Consider the following 16,909-nt stretch of genomic DNA (forward strand, 5'->3'; position numbering starts at 1 on the left):
TTTGAGGGGATGTAGACATCATGATGGCTCCACTTATGCTAAGGAACAAGATGAGTGGTCGTACATTATTGTGTGTGTCTCCCCCCATGCCTAACTCTGTCATCTTGGGCTTGCAGTGTGGAATAACTCAGATGAATTCAACAACAGAAATGTTAAAAAACCCCAGCACTTTGTTTTGGGTATGAGAAGGATTTCATTTTGTTACTGTGGGATCAGAGAGCAAAAAGGTAGGCAGCTCTTTTCTACAGAGAACATGTACCCACATGGGAAACTTGCCTTTGGGTTGTTTTTTTAAAAAGTGTTTTTTTTTCCTTTGTTAAGAATAAAAATACAGTATTTGAGATTGATAGGCTTGAACACACTTGGAGAAAAAAAAAATTAAGAAGTGCTATTCTTAAGGTCCTTCTCAATCACTAGGACAAATCACAGCCTCACTAAAAACATCACATGTCAAATTCTGTGATGCCTGTATCCCTGAAAACTGCAGTTTTTCAGGGTTGCATCTTTTCTTGGGGGATTCTAAATCCACTGTGCTCAGTCTGCCAACACCCTTCAATGTACAAGGACATCAGAAAGCACAGAATGTAGCTGGGAAGCTGCATTTTTGGGGTTGCAGGGAGAAATTTAATCTCATACTGAACAGTTCTTTATGAGCATGTCTACACCACGAGATGGAAGACAGCAGAGAAGGGCAGGAGTTGGTAGATGCCCTGTGTGAAAGCATCAAATTAGATTTGGAAGTATCTGTCACATCTGTGGGATACCAGACACTGCCAGACCTCTCAGCTCCAAAGGCAGGACTGAAAGAGGCTGATTTCTGCAGGTAGCACTACAGAAACCAGCCTGGGTCCAGCTGCCTCCCAGGTTCCCTCCCGTACAAACAATTTCAGGGGAGGTGAGATTGCATGACAAATTCAATTAGAGATGAGCCTGAGGGGGAAAGAAGCTGTCAAAACAGATGATTAAGATGAATGCAGTTTGCAGCCAAGGGGAGTAACCAGCATTAAGTCATGCCCACAAGCAAGGGAAAATAACGTGCTAAAAACTACGAGGTAAAGCGGACTCTTTTTTTTTTTCTTCATTGTGTTCCTCCTGTTTCTCCTGTTCCTCCTCTCCCACTCGCTATAATGCTACTGCTTGGCTACACATTAAACACTTTGACAGTCACACAAAATCATCTAACATTTCCATGGCAGTGAAACACAAAAGCATAAACAGTTTATTTCTTGTGAAATTTGTAAGGAAAACAAACATTTTACAAGGCTCTGGTTCCCTCTGCCTTTTCCCCCTGTGAAACCCCCAAAATTATTGCCAGTGTAAAAGACAAGAGAGAAAACAGACCTTAAGTAAACAGAGTCATGAGTGTTATTTACTATCCCCTGGTTATATGCCAAGGAGATATCAAGCAAGCAGACATTAGGAAAATATTTATCTAAGCATTAATATATTCTTTGCACATGACACATTGCACATCATTATTTAGCTGGGTTGATAACACGGAAGCTTTACTAACAGCATATTTCTTCCTGTGCTTAGAAGTCTTTAAAGCATTTTTAAGCCTTGCAGTAAATCACAGCCCAGCCTGCAGATATATTCTGTATACACATGCAGATTCTGCTTCAGCCCTTCTAATCACATGGTTGAGTGTCCATATCTGTTCATCCCTGGAACCTGAATGTCATTTCAGTGACTGAAAAAGGAAGGGCAAAATTATCAATGTCTGCCTCATCCTAAGCTCCTACTAAACTTCCCAGCAGCATCTGCCTCCACTGCTTAATGAGGGCACTGGTGGGTGAAGCAGATCAGAAAATACAAGAACTGAGACAAATCTGGAAAGACTCCTGAACAAATCAAGAAAGCCTTTAAAATGTCTAAAGCACTCTATTGTTTCAAGGCTGGGAGGTCGTGGGCTTTTTCTGGTGATCTTTCAATATGTCTCCTCACAATAAGTCCTAAGAAGTCTTATTTTTGGTCTTATTCTCATATTTTTTTACTAAGCTTGGCAGATGAAAATGTTTAGATAGTTCCCATCTGTCCTAGGCAAGAAAATAAATCTCTCACTGTTCTTACTGTTTCTGTGTAATAAATATGAATTCCAAAATGTGGGAATTACAGCAAACCTGATTATATTGACTGAAAATGGAACTAATGGACACAGAAATAAAAGCACAGATCTCTTAACTCATGACTAATGTTTAGTCAGCATTAAAGGTGTAGGGTCCACTGATCAGAGGACACTATGGAAGGGGAGGAAGAAGAGGGTCAAGGCATGGATGTGGGAGGATTAGGTGGTGGGAAGCCCTGAGTTTCCTTGTATCAGACCTCACAGCAATCCCACCAGGACTCTGAGCCCCTCATTGTGCCATTTTCAGTAACAAGCCTAGGGAGACAAAGGTGTAGGTGCCAGTGTTCTGTAACTCAGCACTGATCTGAAACACTTCCTGGTGATGCCATTTAGCCGAACCTTTATCTAACTATTAACACAATATCAAAATATTCTAGATCTTTCTATACCTGCTTTACATGGAAAGCTGGAGCCTGGAGAACTTCAGTGACACGATGAGAGTTGGTGACACCCTCAGGAACAGAAACTGAGTTGTGATTCCTCTTGGTCTGACTGAACTTCCAGGCCCTCATCAAAAAGCCTGGACAGTCTTTGCAGCTACAGATTTGTGCAGAGATCCACAGGGACTCATAAAGGCTAAAGCCGCCTTTAAAAATTACTTCTTAGGCATGAAAAGGCATAAAGTTAAAACTTTCTGAGATAAGTTATAACTTACAGCCCCAGCACATGCCTGCCTACTAATCCATCTTTTCAGTGAAAAATGTCACAAGGAATTGCAATCATTCCCTTTAGAACAGCAAGATCCACAGGCCACTCAGTCCAGCGGCATCATGCTTCCACTTAGTTGGGGATTTGTCATGCTCTCCAACAAAGGGTTCACTTCATAATGTTCAAATAATGTGCCATGTTAAGAGGAGAAATAAAGAAGGGAATTGTTAACACTGTGAGATTTCCCACACACTCTTAAGGGCTTGAAGCCTCGGTCCTGTGACCTCTCTGTGCTATTGGCTGATGACACGTGCAGTCACTTGCCTCTGGGACCTGGCTTTCCAGCTCTTGACTCATCAGGGAAACTCCAAAAATCTCCAGAATCTCTAAGAGTGCTGCAGTGAGTGAATTGCTCCAATTAGGCTTATGACTGTTGGTTTGCAGTTTAGCAATTGTGGAGCACTCCAGCCACAGGTTTGACAGAAAGGGAGGGGAGGGAAAAGTCTGCACATTATTTCGCAGCGAGAAACTCTAGAAGAGATAAGAACATTTCAGGAATAACTGATAAGCTACATCCTGCTGGTGTTTTTTTTAAATTTATATTAATGGATTAGCTGAGCTGAATCAAGGATTCTGGGTGAGGAATGTCTCCGAGATGAATGGAAAGATGACACACGTGGGAGTGATTCTCAGAACAGACTGAACATTGCCTACTGGTTTAATGGCAAGAGTGAGGTTTGCTCAAGGAATTGAGGTTCCATCTCAAAATTTCATAGATTTTTTTTTTTAAACCCAGACAGGATTATTATCTTCAAGCTGTTCTCTTTAGTGCTAAAGTTTCTGCAGCACCTCCCACAAGCCCATAACTTCTGTTTAACACCTCTGTAAAAAGTCTCGACTGAGATATTACAAATGACAGGGACTACACCTTCTCCCAGAAAATGCATTCCATTTCAATCCAACATCAATAGTCCAGCAAATTTGTAACTTAAACTTGAATTACAGGCAGCAATAAATATAGTCGTTTGTTTAGAAAGCCCACTCCCATTTGCCTTGCTAGTATCTTTCCCATGCTTAAGCTGGCACTAGTTAGTTCTGACTCTTGCATACCTCTGGGATATCCATTTCTAGCCTAACTGGTGGAAAATTGGTTGTTGATGCTCAGGAAATAACTGATTTTCCATCCATTATATTGTAGCCTTACTGAGAGCATTATGCTGTTGATACACAAACCACTGATTACAGTTTTTAGTTAACAAATAGGTTTTGTCAATCGCCCCAGGCGCTGCCTAACAAAGCTGAGCTTAACGGCTAAGGAGGCCGATTTCTTTGGGGATATTGCTTAAATGGAGCACAGATCTAGAGCACACAACAGTTGCTATTCATCAGGCACAGGGAAAAAAAAGCCTGGCAGCAAGCCAGAAATGTAAAACAGCTCTGTAAGTTGGCAGAGTAGTTTATAATTACTGCTATTAAAATATACACACACACATATATATATCTATATCTATATATATAAATATATGCATACACACACACGTCGGATTTGCTGAGATACAAAATGCCCTAACTTCAGGGCAATATTTCTGTGATGATTTCATCCAGTGATTAAGTATTTCGGAAGGAAGATACAAGATATTAATTAAAGCAGAGGATAAATACCTTCTTAATTAGCTGATGAAATACAATTTGCATGGAAGTGAATTCTTTTTAATAACTACTGAATGTGCCGGGGGCAATGTTTCAGTACATCCCCACTTTTTCCTTTCTGTCATCTTCAAGGAGTTCTAAATAAATATTTGGAGACTAATTCTGATCTTGCTCACTGTGGTGGAATTACTGTGGTCTGAGAAATCAGAAAGTGAAATCAGGCCAGCTGATTTTGCTCCTTTTTGTTTCCCTTCCTCCTGCATAGCAGAGTGGAAAGAAGCACTCAGAGCCATATGAGATATTCTGGGTTTGCACAAAGAAGACGGCAAGAGAGATGCTACTTCAGGGTTTTCCTACACTGATTATATTATCGTGTAAATCCTCACATGGGGTTTTTTGTTCAGCCTCTAAGTTTTCTGACACCGTGAGATATTCCTTGCTTAGACATTTGCCAGTCCAGAAAATCTGAAGAAGGATATCCCAGCAGCTATGGAATTGCCAGTGTCTGAAAGGGTTCATTTGGGTTTTGTTTGGTTTTGGTTTTGGTAACATCTTTGCCTCATGTAACAGTCTGCAAGGAATGCTAGTTTAATATGGAGATGCTGAATATTTTTATTTAACATCCACAATCAACATGTGGTCCCAAGGTCATCTCTTTTCAGCACACTACTCAAACTCTCTTCTGAAGCTGGAATTATTCATTTCCTTGTGGCCTCTTCTATGTCATTTATCACAAAGGAATCCAAGCATTTAATAAATGATGATGAAAATGGGTTTATTTTCCCAACTTGCTGGTGAGGAGTTAGTTTGGCTGGTGCCACTGCTGCCTTATGGATGGGTGAAGGACAGAAAGATGTATTAAATCCCACATTTCTCCCAAGCCCAAGAAATTCAAGGGGCCTGTGACTTGGTTTTTTCAGCTGACAGCGCATCCTGCTTTCTTCGGAACTGCCGGGTGAGCTTCTGGCTGCACTTTCCTCAGCCCCTTCTCACACTTGCTCCTTACCAGACCTCTGCATCAGCATGGCCACAAAAGCAGCTCCAGCACTGCAGAGAAGACAACTGAAGTCTGCTTTAGAGGAAACATCTACTGACTCCCCAGGGCCTCCTAGGGAGTACTGGATGTGGACCACTTTCCTGTGCTAAGAATTCCCACACTGAACCTCTGACCTCATGAAGATTTTAGGTTTTTTGCTCTTTCACCACTTCATCCTTCTAGTGCAAGTAGTGCCTGGCACCCAGGAGGGAACAGGCCTGTGGTTTTGGAGGCCATTCTGACCTTCCCACTTAGGGCTTTGCTGCAAGCAGAGGCAGATGTGTCCTGATGATAGCTTATTTCAATCTGCAGAGTGAGACTTTCCTGTGCATTAAGAAAAGGACAAGAGTTTTGGGTTGAAAAGGCCAATGTATATAATTAACTGAAACAGGAAAAACTGTCATAGAAGGTGGCTGAATGTTTTCAGGGGAATTTAGCTTCACTATTAAACAGCTAACAAAAGAAATAGAGAAACTGGATGGCCTGTATGGGATGGACTTCAGCCACCTGAACAAAGATCAGCCATTTCCACAGATTGCCACATCAGCTGTGCACATGAATCAAGGCAGCTTGTCCCTGGGACTGAAGTCTCTGCTGATGGCTGAGGATTGGAAAAAGCCAGGTATTACATGCCCTGTTTTAAGGTTGTATATGAGTAAGCTATTGTAAATTCTCTCTTCTTCACAATCTTTCCAGGGATCTCCATTTCCTTCATTCTGTTCCCACAACAGAAGTTCAGAACAAAGGAAGAATTGGAAATGTCAAATTAGCTGTTTCTTTCACCATGCTGTAACCAGACAGGGGAAGGTTTAGAAGGAGGCAAGGAGGAGATGGCAAAGGTATTCACAGGCCATAATGTGTCACCTCCAAACAATGGGCCCAAGATTATGCTATCCAGATTTTTAAGATGAATATTTGTAGATTTTACTAAGCAAAATAATATACTTTCCCCCTATATTTACATTCTGTTTGGCTTTTTTTCTTGTTTTCTTTTAGTGCAATAAGATCAGTCTTGGCACCTGACTTGTTAGATTTCAACCCAAGGTTCAACTACAGTACAGAATTTTATAATGACAAGGTCTGGCCCACGCTTATAACACAGCTGGGCTCCCCCCATCAACCTGCACTAAGCACAGGGGAGGTGAAAGTCTGCTGTTCTCAAGCAATATTGAAGTCTCAAACACAATTTCAGCCTTGCCATGCAAACTCACAGGGAATTCACAGCTGCATGCTCATTTAAAAAAATCTCCCCACTGCAGGCATCAAAGCCTCAAGGCTAAATTTCCCCTGCATGCTCCCACCCTGGCACAGATACGCTCCCAGTGCGGCAGAAAGTCTCTCTCTCCAGGCAAAACCTCTTCCACAGCCCAAGTTACACAGGTCAGCCTCTTTACTGGGTTACTAAAGATATTCTGGTTGTCTGTTCTGCTTTATTGCATCAGCAATTTCCTTTCAAAAATCCAGCCTTTTCCCTTGGCTTCTTATTTAATTTTCCAAAGAATTTCTACCCTGCTATCAGGAGAAACTTCATACTAAACCTGCCCTTGGTCCCTCTCCAGTGCTGCATTCCTCCCTGTCGAGGATGGACAGGTGCTTTCAGATGCACCACAGAGCCACAGAAAGCAGGAAAACTTCTGTCCAGCTGGGGATGAAAACAGGTACCTGTCCTGGCATATGACCCAGCTCCAAGTATGATTTTGGGAAGGAGAGGGGGCTAATCATACCGGGTTTCTAATGAATGTCATGTAAGGCTGGACTTTGCACTGACGTCACATGGGGACAGCACCACAGGGTTTCTCAGAAAACATCTAATATGGCATATAAGGGAGGAATATGATATTTCTGTGTGATTTGTTTTTAAATTCTGGAGGAAAAAAGGGGGAAGAGGGCAAGGAATCCTATTCTGAACCGGAGAGTTCAACAAATGATTTCTGCAAAGAAAAATGCTATTCTTTTTATGCCAGCACCTTTTAGTTGTAGGATTTAAAAGAGTTTGGGGTTCTTTGTTAACCACTTGGACCGATGCCCAACAGTTGTTTTCATTTATCCTCAACAATCTCAACTGCTCCCATTGAAGTGAGATAAAGTAGTAGAAAGAAAAATAAACGGGGCTCCTTTCTGCCCTCTTTCCCCTGCCCTGGGGTCAGTGCTGTGCCTTGCTCTCTGGAGCTGTGCACGGGTGCCACACAAGGCGTGCAGGACAGGCAGGAAGGACAGGCTGGGGCTGGGGATAGGGCTGGGGCTGTGCTGAGGGGCTCCCAGAGCTCAGCTGCACCTCCCAGCTCTGCTCCAGCCTTCCTGCAGTGCCTTTGCCAAGTCACTTCACCTCCCCGTGCCTCGGTTCCTCATCGGAGGAAGACAATATCGCTTCTTTTTTCTCGTCTTGTAGCTTTTTCTCATCTCTAGCTTTGTGTCTGTAGACAGGAAGATATTTTAGGCCAGGGTAATTTCTTACTACCTGTTTCTTGCCCTGCCTAAAACAATGGGGCTTTGGTCTGTAAGAACATTTAGGTAATAGAAAAATTTAGCTAATAGCAAGAGTGCTTGTCCAGATCTGCATGTCCTCTGGGTTTGCCTTACCTTCCTCATGGCCAGAACTGTTGGAACAGTTTTAATCACTCTGTGAATACGCTTGACAGCTTTGAATCAAACCCAAATCCAAATTGAAAACTGATTTGAATTGTTATTTCTTTTCAAAACCAGAACTGAACCTACACTCTTACTTTGAAGACTATGTGGGACTCAAAAAAACCCCAACCAGCAGAGCAAAACTTCCTTTGTAGCTGGACCAAGACTCAACTAAAAAAAAAATGACTGATTTGAGTCCATAATAGATTTACTTCCTTGATGATTTCAGTTCCCTGTTATTCATCATGTCATGTTAGCTGGAGTTATTAGGAAATACACCATTATTTGTGTAAAAATTAATAGTTCCTGAAAGCTTTAAAGTCTTGGCATAAATGGTTACTTGGTAGAAACTTGTTATGAAATGTCATGGTCACTTGTAGCCAGTCTTCCATTTAGAAACCTTTGATCAACTGATTGGAGAGAAAGCACAACTAAACCAAGAAACAAGTTGTAGGTGGAAAGCATTTACCTGAAACCATCAAATAGATAAAAATAACAAAGGCAACATTTTCTGACAGAAATTGTGTTTCGATCTGATTTTCCAGCTCAGTTCTGGCTGCTGATGTGACCAAGTTGCTGTGCTTGGACTTGAATGCTTCACAGTTTTGTTTAAAAAAAAAGAAAAAAAGGTAAAGAGGAGGTTGGGATGTTGTGTTCCAGATAGTGAGCTGAGCAGAGACAATAAAATGAGGAATTTCTTCCCTCTGTTCAGTAAAACTTTTTGACCAAGTCTCATGATCCAGTCCAAAACTATACATTATATTTTGTCTTCTGGTTTTCTAAGTTTGACTTTTAAATGAAAAGTCCTGCTAAAAAATTGAAGAATCCAAACATTTTACTTTAATTTTCATGAGGTGTTGGTGTTACTCACCAGTCAATCTTGTGTATTTAGGTACCATTTCTTTATGGCCTTTTTATCTGTGCAACTGCAGACAGACACTGTCAGAAGACAAAATCATTACAGATCATCTCACATGACACAGGGGTGCATGCAGTGGTGCTCTTCTTGAAGTCTTCTGCCTGCTGCTGTTTTCATAGCCTTAAAATTGAGGCTCTATTGAGTGGACAGGACAGCCTTGGTTTTGACTGGACACAGAGAGAAAGGAGAGAGAAGGAACAGGCCTGGGAAAAGCCCAGGTATGCCAAATACCTGCAATTACCTGCCTCTACCCTTCCTTTCACCATCTATGAACAAGTAGTGACAGGTGACTGCAATGACTGGAGCTATTAATCTACAGCTCAGATGAATTAATTCCATTTTAGTGGGAAAAAATGTTCCCAAACATTCAGGGCTAGACCAGCAAAATTAAGTAGACGCAGGAAAAGCAGGGAGAGGGGAAAACAGCCAAAAATCCTCATATCTTCTACATTCTTACTCTCACACCTCCAGGGAACATCTGCAGTCCCAGCTCTGAGTCTTTTGCAGCCACCAGAACAAGAATCTGGATGATGTGACAAGGCACCAGCAGGTCAGGAGCAGTGGAGCAGATGTGTCCCTGTGCAGACTAACTCCTGAGTAATATTTGAGATTTTTTTTTTCCCCTAGATGGGGCTGTCAAGCACACTGCCCACCACACAGCAGGTAAAGAGAGGGAGCAGCCTTCTTTTCAACAGGAAGCACTTCATGGACTGCCCTTTGCAAGCACATGGCTTTGTTTTGCTGTGCCAACAGAGTGCATGTGTGCATGGCAAGACAACACAAGTTCATTTCCATTTCCACTGCTGAAGAAAGACAAGACTGACTGCAGGTGAATCCCTGCTCTGGTGTTGTTCATGGCTCAGATGGAAAAGCAATCAGACAAGATCATTTGAGACACTGTTGTTGAGAAATGGGTTTGTAGAGGCAGTAACAGCTGTCTGTCTCCCAAGGAAACCACAGTCACTGCTGAAAGCATAAAGCTCATCTTCCCGTCATGTCCCTCCATCCCACCCCCAGGGCTCCATAGCAGCCAAACCTCTGCTTTGTACAGGGCTGACAGACCAGACCCAGAGTGCTCTGCACACAGTCAAGTGACAGAGATAAGGCTGATGATGCTGGAGCAGATGAATTCTGTCTCTGGCTCCCGTCCTTGTTTGTTTGTTGCCATGACCCTGTAAGCTGTTTCCACTGCACTAAGTGACGGGGGAGTCACCACAACCCACTGTGAGGGGAAGATAAAGGCACCCTGTGATCAAATGCACCCAACACCTGATAAAATCCCTCCCTCTCTCTCTCTCCCCCTCCTGGGGGTCTGCAGACAGTCCCTCCTGCAGGCACCTGCTTATGTGGTTCATGTTTGAAACCATCTTCTGTGACACCTACATGGAGACTGACTGGCTTGGACTGACTACTCTACAATAATTCTCTGGTCCTCCCCCCTCTTCTCTTTGAATGTGAAAATGGGGTCAGTGTCTTGGGAAAATGAGCCCAACCGGATCAGGTGATGATGCAGGATTAGGTGCGGTTCCCCACTGGGTGTCAAATCCCAGCACGCCCACTGCTAGCCCATTATATTTTAATGGCAGGAGGATGATAAGTCAACACTTCAAAGAGAGAAAGAAGGCTGTGGAGAGCTTCCTGGATTCCTCTTTAAGGTGAAGAAAGAATCAGACTTAATTGAAGCCACTTCTTATCTGTTTCCATCTTTTCTGTTTCAAGAAAGTAGGAGGTTAAAATGGACAAGAAGAATAGCACAGGAAGAGTCTGAGAGAGAAAACAGATTGTCACTGCATGTTTGTGATTTTCTTCCTTTGCCCTCCATGGATAAAATGACACAAACCTGCCAAAACCTGCACAGAGTCAAATTCTTATCTCCACCCTCCATTACCAGAGCTTTGTCCTTCACAATTTGCCAGGCCCCTTGTTCTGCCTTTCATAGAATCATTTAAGTTGGAAAAGACCTTTCAGGTCAACAAGTCAAACTGTTCACAGCAGGAAGCAGAAGATGCTCAATGAAGTAGCCATATGTAAGGAATCTGTTCAACCATACAACTAAAAATCACAAAATCTGACCTTTTCAGATACCTAGACTGATGCAATCTGGCATTTGTGTTATTGTGCTGAAAATCAGTCATCATTTTAAGTGCTTAAGCTGTACTCGGATAATTCTGCAAGGATGTCAGCTGAGAAGGGAAAGCATTGGCTTTACCAAAAGCAAAAGTAATATCAAAAGGAAGAATTGCAGGCATTTATGCTGCATAAGTATTTTGTCACAGCCAGAGAGGCTTTTTTCACTGAGGGAAGAGGCTCATGTCTTTTTGAATTTGATGGTATGGGAAACAAAATGACAAAACCAGAGAAGATGGAGCAGAGGTTGTAAAAGTATGTGGTGAGAGGTAAATGCTGGCTTCTCCCCATAACCTTCATTGTGGCCTGCTCACACTTGCTCACAAAACAAACTTGCCTCCACAAGGTTTTCACCCTGAGGTACCTCATGACAGTGAACCCCAAGGAGGAACACAATGTTTCCTTCCAGCGAGGCCATAGCCTGAACTTCTGTGTTCTCTCCCTGACCTATTACTGGATACAGCAGTCTGGACAAGAAAAACAGGAGCAAAAACCAAAGTAGACAACAACCTTATGTTTCTGCTACAGACTCACTTCATGCTCATCACTTTCTGTGCCAGTAAAGCATGGTTTGTCTTTTCTTCTTCTCCTTTTTTTTTTTTAAGAAAAAGCTTCCATTTAACATACAGAGCCAGATTCATGAACAACTATGATATCCTAAAGGTGACTGTTTCTGTCCTGTCATAGACACATATGGTGTGATCATGCTGCTGTTTCTGCTGAACTATGGTTTGCAGAGGCATGGGTTAAGAAATGTTAAAAAAGATATTTTCATATCTTTTGTGTCTCACTCCATCATACAGAGAAACCATGTATGCTCTGTTGCTTGAAAGAAATGGAAATGTCAGGACCTGCAGCTCCTAGGATAAAACATTCAGGTATGAGGAAGAGAAACAGGATGATAAAAAGGTCTGGGCAAGGGGGCTTAACTGTACAGTCAACATAGAGAACTGGAACACCACCTTGATGAAAACTGAGGCACCCCTGCACTTCCAAACAAACATGGAATAACCAAAGCACTACTTTCAGAAAGGAAGCTGGGTAAAGGACAAGTCAGCAAAAATGTGAGAAGGTTTTACTTTTAGATTGGTTATGAAAGGAAACCAAACTTGTGAGCCTTCATGGTTGTGTCTCTGAACATGACAAGAAATCCATGATAGTATTTCCCAATAATGTTTAGGTCCAACCAAATATAGCACAGATGTGGAAGAATAAAAAAATAAGTTCTTGCCTATTTCTTGAAAAGAGGTCACTGGCAAATCATTCATAGAGGGACTGCATGGATATTTCCACCTTATCCATTGGAAAATCCATATTAGTGTGCCACCCTTGAATCACAAACTCATAGGATGCCATTGAAAGTGATGCACATGGCACAATCTGTTTTTAACTAACACAGATCATGAAGCAAGTTTTCCATAATGTCAGGGGTTTACCCTCAGTGAAATGAAGATACCAAAAAGTTGGAATAAAGTTCCAGATAAATGGAAATGGCAAAAATGATGAGTGAAAGCAACACAAAGTGAATCCTCCAGGTGAGGGAAGAGGAGCACCAAAAAAATCCCCTGAACTGAGTAGAAGGTGCACAGTGGGGAAAGAGTTGTCATTTCATTGCTACATACTTGAGATACAGCTTTGGCACTGCAAGAAGGAGTGACTGCATGCATTCACACACCCAGGTTACACACACTGCTTAGGAACTCTACACGTCTTGCAAACTCTTCCACTTCTAGAAATAAACTGCCAAGAATGAAGCCACTCCTGACCAGGGTGGACTGGACACTCCCCACACCTCCTAATCCAAGATGTGCTTTTGTTCAAATCTTTCTCACAGAGCAGTTTGACTGACAAGGGTTACATGGGCAGGTCCTTACAGCTGAAGAGAGCTCTCACCAGTTTTCCAGTCACTCAGGAAACTGAAGTGGCAATTTGTATGAAGTCTACGTGTTAGACTGAGAAAAAGCAACAGGTATGTGCTGCTCAGTGTGTTGTAGGTGCTGGGCAGGCAGGATCCACAGTGACAGGGAAAGGACAAAGGTAAATGAAAATGAAAAGGGCAGAGTGTTCTGATATTAAATTATTCCACTTTATGCTGTTGATGCAATCCAAGCAAACCAGCAATTTCCTCTTGGCCTCTGTTTTATGAGCAATCCTATTCAAGCTTTGATAATAAAAGGAGCACAGGTGGGTAATTAAGGAGGTGTGAAACACAAACGAGTAGCCAGCTCTCTGCTAGTGCTTTTTGCAATGTGCTCTGGAAGGCTCTCCTCATCCAAGTGCTGAGTGATTGAGTGACTTCACAGACTGACCTGGGGACTCATTTTCTTCCAAAACAGAATGAAATTCGAAAGGTTTCTGTAAAAAACTTGCTCTAAAAATTGCTGACAGGTTTGCCATTCCAAGAGCTGTACAGAAACAACACTACCTCACTTGCAATCATGCTTTTCATGGATTGCAGCAGAACACAGACACAGCCATAGCAGGTCAAGGCAAAATTCCACCCAGCACAAGATGCATCTGGCAGTGGAAGCTCAGAGAAGAGTGGAATAGGGAATATATGGAGAGATCCTTCCCCTTGCACTGCCCCTCAGCTCTTGGTCTACGGACTCACTGGAGAGGTTGTATCCTACCCAGCAAACAGCCTTCCATGGAGCTCTTCTCCACAGCTCAGTGGCAGTGTAACATCCACACACTGCTAAGGACAAGACTCAGAAACCTTCCCTCCAAAAATTGGAAGTATTGTAAGACCTGCAGTGCAACAGCAGGGAAAGCCTTGCAGGTACAGGCTGAAGTTCTGTCTGGTGTGAGAACACTCTTTACAGGGGAATAAACCATGCAGTTAACATTTTGATTTACCTAACCACATAAATGTGTGTATTTTTAACACATGCAATATGCTTTAATATATATTAACAGATAAAATTCTATTAATATGTTTAATTATATAACATATGCTACCTAAATATTCCTTATTCACAGAGGTGACAAGAGAGTGCTAACTGCATTTTTAGCTTTGTTGAAAAGGCTAACAATGAACAATGTATTTAATCCATCTCAGACATCAATTTTCTTCCATATTAATTTTTCTAACATTCAAGTCCAACAAATTTAATTTGAAAGTATTCAGGCAGCAATAGAAAAGTTTCACTTAGAAAAAAACTGGAATGAAATTAACTGAGGAATTTTTTTCCTTATTTCTGTTAAACAAATGACAACATGCCCACATATGCTTCCTTACTCAAAAATACCCAACCTTCTAAGTCAGCCAGAAAATCTTACAGAGGCCAAATACAGAGGGTATGAGCCACTATAGTGAGTCACAAAAGGAGGTCCTTTGGGCCAGTGCTCTGCCTTTAGAGCAGCCAGTAGCCAGGGTAAGCCAAGTACTGTAATGTTTTTCTTCTGCCCTTCCAGCCCTCAGAAAGCAGTAGTTCATGGTCTTCTTAAGCAGAAGCTGCCTTTGGACACATCCTGTTTAACAGTCTGTGCTGAATTTCTCCTCTGCTAACTTGCCCAACCCTTTTGGAGATGTTTATTCTTGAGAACTGTGTGTACAGCCAGGTGAATGACAGGAGCAGGTTGATAGATCACCCTCCAACATCAGTTCCTGGGTTGTTTTCTTCATCCCATTAAACTCAAGTGAATTGCATGATGCCCATGCACACCACTATTAAACAGCAAGGAGGAGCCCTACTTCTGGAAAGGGCAAGTTTGTTTAGTTCTTTTCCTTGGTCTATTTTGGTCCATGTGAAAACAAGTCTAACATCACTGGTGCTTGGCTTATGGCCTCCCTAATCATTTCTCAAGTTCATGGACATCATGGGACACAAGAAAAAGAAAAGGAAAGAAAACCTGAGAATTTGGAGAGCTAGATCCTTGAAGCTAAAATAAAATAAAACTCCGTATACAGCTTCCATATGACTTACAGGGCCAAAAGGATTTATCTCTTCTTATTTTTTGCCTGTGCAACTGAATTTCCATGTTCTTTGTATGTTTTACTGAAAATCATGATCCAAACTCTGCTTTGTTTTTTTCCATTGTTACTTCAGGTTTGATATTTTGGCTTTTTCTCTGGTATTTTTTGTTTGTCTTCCTGAAGACTACTTCAGGTCTCAGCAAAGTTTCTAAGCCACAGAAATAAAGCTAGATTGCGAAGCAGGTACCTGGGTGCTCATTCTGGTTGCAGTCTCACTTGCTGACATCCTTTCCCAGGAATAAATCTTGAGGCTAGCTGATCACAGTCAGCCAAAAAATTTGCTTTATGATCTATCCCTCCTGTCCATGCCTTAGGAGTGATGGTTTTAAGAGAGGAAGTCATGGTTGTAATTAAATCAACCAGACCATAGTGATACATCCAGAGGGAACACAACTTCATAGTGCACATCCCTGTCCACAGGGATCATTATCAGGACTTCTAAAAATGTATGGGTTTGTGGGCTTTGGTCTTTCTTCCTAACCCCAGTACTTGCAAACTGGCACCTCCTCCATTCCTGTACTCTTTTAACCAAATGAGTACAAGAAAGCTGTTCCTGTGCACATCCTTCTCATCACCTGAACTGTGGAAAGCTGGGCAATTACAAAGTGACCCAAATGGCTCCACAGAGAACCATAATCTGAGATTAAGTCCATGTAGGAAGCCTGATACCAAATATCCAACTGCAGCACAGTAAAACCAAAATTCCCTACCGACTATCTCTGCTCATAAAAGTGATTTAGATTGGTTCTCCCTCTACATGAGTTCTCTGCTGGCTGTCTGAAACAATTAACAGTGTAAATAATAGATTGCAATGTTTTTCTTTCCATCCAGGTTTGTGTTTTATATGAGTGAACAGTTAAAACATACATCTTAAAATGAAAAATCCTGGAACCTCAGAATTCCCTTAGCTGCCAAGGGAAAAGGAACCAGCAAAGCTCATTTGCAGGGAACAGCAACAAAAGCCTTCTCATTCCTGTTGGAGATGCTCAGTTCAGGGTAGGGACTGCAAACTGAACGCTTCATATCCTCAGCTCCTGTGTGACCATTCCATCTGACCTTATTACTTCAATGTTTTTAATTTTTCAAGGGGAAAAAAATGGGAAAGAGACCCAGACCATGGACTTTTCCCTTGTGTGAGTCTGTCATGTAGGAAATCCTGCTAAGGACACAGGGTCTCTGGCTTCTCTACAGATGTGCAGAATCACCCAGATCCACAGCAACGTACAGATTCACCATGTGTTTGTTCATGGCTTCCACAGGAATTTAGCAGACAAATTCATGCTAGGCTAAGCCCCTAAAAACACATATAGGTGTGTTGATACATCAGTTAAACCTCAAAGGGCAAACAGCAGAGGCTGTTCTCCCCTCCAGAAGCTGTTGCAAGAAGTGCAGCATCATGTTCTTTTGGACATGAGGATCTCCTCACAGTTTTGCTGCAGGAGGAAATCCCAAAGTGACTGATAGCCTTTCAGTGCTGAGAAGAGCACAGGAGGTGGATGCAGGAGACTCAGACATAGACATAGTTGTACTTTATTTTCATTCAATTTGAAAACCAGAGGCTTCTCTCACCTAGGAAAGGACATAAAAAATTGTGGGCACATTCCTGTAACACAAAGTTTTCATCATCATGAAATTTCCAGGGTCTTTATTCTTTGGCAAATGCCATGGCAAGCACATTTTATCAATTGGCTTCTGTAAACAAAGTTGACTCTTTCTTTGGAGCAAGAGAAATATGAAATGCAAGTCAGACAGAATTCTGCTGGTTAAACCTGAGTCCTAGGAGAGAGGGGGGAAATGCAG

This window comes from Molothrus aeneus, chromosome 9 (genome assembly GCF_037042795.1).
Source record: "Molothrus aeneus isolate 106 chromosome 9, BPBGC_Maene_1.0, whole genome shotgun sequence".
Classification (NCBI taxonomy): domain Eukaryota; kingdom Metazoa; phylum Chordata; class Aves; order Passeriformes; family Icteridae; genus Molothrus; species Molothrus aeneus.